Raw genomic sequence first — 4,859 nt, 5'->3', positions numbered from 1 at the left:
TGTACAAGCATAGCTAACTATGAGTTCCTCACAGTTCAGTACTTAAGCAGTTACAAAACCAAAACAAAGTAGCAAGAAATACAAACAAGTAGAAAGGCAAGTTCGAAACTAACATTAATTTAATGTGATGAAGAGCTTTGTTTTTCTGAAATGAAGTTGCCGCTGGCAACATGAACAGGTATTGCTTTGTGCAGGTTCTTCTACACTGGGCACATATTCCTGTGTGCCTGGTAGTGACTCAGTTCTACTAAGAAATCTTTGTTAGTACTTGTCTCCTGGCCTTCACTTGGTACAAATGCACCCAAGACAATTAAAGCTATAAATAGGTCAATGCAAACACAAGATGCAGGCACTCAGAAGCAGGGCCAGGATCAGTTACATATGATCCAAAAACAGGCTTGTAATACTTTTCAAAAATTACCAAGGAAATGAAAATGTGGAATTTAATAATTTTCACAGGGCATTCATGATTCTCAGGAGTCCAGAGGCCTCAATTTGAGAAACACTATCTTAGCACTGACCTTGTCTTTCAGTGTGACCTTGAGCAAATATTTGCCATTTAGGGATCTATGTACATTTTTTGTACACAAAGAAGAACAATTTGAGCCATCAGTATTCTTTTTTTTGAGACAGAGTCTCACTATGTCACCCTTGGTAGAGTGCTATGGCGTCACAGCTCACAGCAACCTCAAACTCTTGGGCTTAAGCGATTCTCTTGCCTCAGCCTCCCAAGTAGTTGGGATCACAGGTGCCCACCACAATACCCAGATATTTTTGTTGTTGTTTTGTAGTTGTCATTGTTGTCTAGTTGGCCTTGGGCCGGGATCTAACTTGCCACCCTTGGGTGTATGTGGCCGGTGCACTTAACCACAGTGCTACGGGCACCAAGCCACCATCAGTATTCTTGAGAGATGAAGGAAGTTAGGGGAATTAAAGACAACATCTCAAGATCTTCAAGGACTAGAAAGGAAAGGATAAGAATTTATTATAGATCTCTAAAGCTGTAAAAATAAGGAAGGCGAAGATCCTCCAGGCTAGCTTCAGCATTGAACTAAAAAAACCCCTCAGATTCAGGCGGCACCTTGGCCCTACATATACCGGGAGTGGTGGGTTCAAGCCTGGGCCTGGCCAAAAACCTCAGATTTGAGTTCCAGATCTGCTAGTTATTCATTCTCTCTCTGTAGCGGGTGGGGTGCCAAGTTATTTAATCTCTCTAATTCTCAGTTTCTACCCCTATAAAGTGGGTATATTTCAAAACGCCTAATCACAGAACTGCTGTGTGGGCCAAATGAGATGACTATGGAAAGTGCTGAAAGCAGAGCCTGGCAACTGCAAGGCTCAGTAATCCTAACAGGCTGCCAAGAATGCCACAGGCTTTTAGCAAAGGATAATGAAGAGAGAAAGTGAAGATTCTAAGATTGTCTATAAATGACAAAATAAATGATATGTGCATATCAAGATATTGCATCCTAGTCCCGCAGCTGCCCTAGGTTTACAATCACCTTTCAGACCTCTCCTTCCTTGTCTGCCCGTGTAGGGTTCTTTCAGCCATTCCATACCTGGGCCTGAATCGCTTTCCCTGCCGGCTTTCGCTTTCCACTTCCCTTTAATTGGCGTTGGTCACCTGTGCAACAAGCGCCCCCCAGTGGTCTTCATGTTCGCTGCAGGTACCAAAGGGCCAGCAGAAGACTTGGGCGGCTGAAGTTCACCAAGGTGGGGCTTTCTAGAGGGGCAGGACTCGAACTGCGGGGCATGTCTGGTCCAGCAGCCCCAGAGAGCTATTCTAGATCACCCCGCCCCTTTGGGGAGAGTGAGGTGGAGGAATCTAGAAGTCCTCAGCGGGGAGCGGCAACTTGCCACAGATCCAAGCAAACTATACCTCTCATGGCCTGGTTTTCTATTTATGAAGAGCCCTGCCCCACCTACCTCAGAAGGTAGAAGACAACCACAGGCTGCAGAAAAATGCCAGGAAGATACCTAGCATGTGTTGCTTCCCTAGGATCCCACCATTTCTTCTGGTTTCCTGGCTGGAGAGTAGGCGCTGAAGCATCAGGGGGACCTGGACAGGATAGAGCTGGGATTAATTCCTCTCTTCCCTCAGCTATTGCTCTGAACTGTGCATCCGCAGTTTCTTTTTTCTGACATAAATCTCTTCCTGAAAGGGAGTTCAAATAAAATAAGAAAAAACAGAAGAAGAAAAAGCATTTTTGATTCATTTCCTGGATCAAAATCCCAAGGCCCTTCCTCCTCAACCTTCAGAATAAGCCCAACTACTAACAAGAGAGTCTAAATCTGCCTTCCTGGCTTTACTCACGGGACATAACCAGACCTAAACGTTCTTGCAGTCACAGCCGCATTTGCCCATAACCAGGCTGGTGCCTGCCTCTGCTCCTCTGCCTTGGCCTCACCTCATTTCTGCAAATCCAGATATGACTTAAGACCCAGTTCAAGCTTTAGCTCTTCATGAGCTCCTCCTGCCCCCTCTGGAGGACCTGGCCTTTCCTCCCCTGGATTCCCATGGCTCCTTCCAGCTTTGTCTACAGCTGGGGGTGGGGTGGGGGGAATTCTGTCTTCGGCCATTACAGAATTATAAATGCCTGTGGACACCTCCCTAGACAGTTAATGCCCTCAGTGAGTGGATCACATGTTCCTCAATGTACCGTCTCTCACTATCAGAGCACTACCCTAGACAAACTCTTAACAACTGTCATGAAATGAATTAGGAGGTGGAACTCAGAGATCCCAAGCGATCAGAAAGCCACAGAGGGAGAGCTTGTTAGCGGAGTTAGGATGGTTGTTTCTATCAAAAATGCCTGTATTTTACAGAGGCTATCTCATTGCCATCCAAACAGATTCCCAGGGCAGGGATTATCTTCATTTTACTGGTAGGGGAACTGGGATGTTTTAGTGGCAATTTCAATCTTCCCTCTCAGAAGCAAAACCTTGCTTTCTCCCCTCTCCATTTGGCACTCTGTTTCCTCTTGAGCTATAAAGGCACTATGACCTCCCTCCCTCCCTACTCCACCCCTCTAAGGCTGATCAGTCACCTTTGTCTTTGGGATCAGTTTCCAAACCCAGAACTGGAATACATTGTCTGACAAGCCATTTGAATTTAAGAGGTAATGAATGGGTCAGAGTATGTTTGAAATTGGGGTTGTTTGTGAAAACTGAGAGTGGGTTTGGGCCTCAGGTACTTCCTTTGGTCACTGGTGTAATTGGGGGGGCATATAATGCTTTGGGGGCAGCCAACTAGGAAACTGGTATTCTTGTTCTCCCCAGGGAGCAAAATTAGGAGAGAAGGAAGTGAATTGTCAGGGACTCAGAAGGATGTCTCCAAAGGACAACTGCCAGTCATTTCTAATTTCTCTTCTCCACGTCTAGTCGGTGTCTCTCCCTTCTCCCTCCTCCTTTATTTTTCTTTCATGGACTCTCCCCCTGGCAAGGCCTAAGCTCTTGCCACCACTAACCAGTGCTGCTTTTTGCCTGTTCTGTCTCCCTTCACCTCTCTTTGTCTGGTGTTTCTTTGTCTGGGGTCTCTCTTTGGTTCAGTTCCACAGTTCTCAGCCTCCCTCCCTTTCTCTGGGGCCAGGCTGCTCCCTCCCCTCTCTGCGGGGGCTGAGAGGCTCAGAGAGGGGAGCAGAACTGGGTTGCCATGGTCACGTTGAAGCCAGCTGCAGCTGGCCCAGGCAGCTGCTCCAGGGTCCTGGGCCCTGGACACTTGGACAAAGCCAGGCAGACTCCTCAGCCCCAGACCTGGAACCCCAACGGCCTGAAACTGGGGGAGACTGAGACCCAGGAGAACCTCAAGGTGGAGGTGAGAGAGAGGAAGCCAGCACTGAATTGGGAGGGCAGGGGTGGGCACTGGAGTTGGCATTTAGGAGCACAGGCAAGGAAGGGAAGGATGGAGAATAGAGCTGGGTGCCATGGTTTGACAAGTGGGCCATGAGGCTAGGAAGTCTCCAAGGGGAGAACTGGGGCTCTGCATCCTGCCAGTCTGAAACATGATCGATCCCCCATCTTTCCTGCAGGTGCCCCTTCCTTTCTCAGCCTTTTATCTGTCTCATCTCTCCAGGTCCCTTAGTTTCAAGCCCCGTGCCTCAGTCTCCCTCTTCCTCCATCTCCCAGTTTCACTCCTACCTCCTTTTGTTTCTTTTTGTCCTTATCCTTGTTCCCTTGGTCTGTCTGCCCACCTCGCAGGCTCCTCAGTGTCCTTCTCCCTTTCTGAGCTGTTTGTCCCCTGTCACACCTGCTCTTTCTCCTCTGTGGCCATGCCAGTTCCCTTACTTGGTCTGGTCCTTCTCTTCCCAAACTCCAGTCTCCTCTTCTGAGTCCCTGGGACTCCCCACTGTTTGCTGTGTAAGCCCTCTGTCTCCACTCTTCTCCTCCTCTCTCTGATCCCCAGTTTCCTCAGCCTCAGTCTTCTGCCCCTCCCCCACTGTCCCCATCTGACCATCAGTCTCCCGCCCTCCTCTGGTTTCCTGCACCTTATTTCTCCACCCCTCAGACTCTCCACAGCTGAACTCTGTCTTTCTCCCAGAGCTACATAGTCATCTCTTCCTCCTCTTTCACTCCTGGGCCTCAGTTTCCCATTTGTATTTGGTGGCATGACTCATGCCCAGTGCCTTGTCCACCCCCTTGCCCTGCCCCCCACCAGTTACTTCTCATCCTCTCCAGCTGCTGACCCAGCCTGCTCCCCAAAGGCAGCTGCATCTGTGGGATGCAGACTGTAGCTACTATGTGTGGGGGGCCCATCTGGTCCTTTCTCTCTCTCTTTGGTCCTGCTGGCTTCCCTGCATTGGCCGGGTGGTCTGCAAGCCTGAAGTGCTCTTTCCTCTCTCCTACATGCCTCTTCTCACATT

Source organism: Nycticebus coucang, chromosome 9 (assembly GCF_027406575.1).
Source record: "Nycticebus coucang isolate mNycCou1 chromosome 9, mNycCou1.pri, whole genome shotgun sequence".
Classification (NCBI taxonomy): Eukaryota; Metazoa; Chordata; class Mammalia; order Primates; family Lorisidae; genus Nycticebus; species Nycticebus coucang.
Note: the sequence above shows the minus strand (reverse complement) of the source record.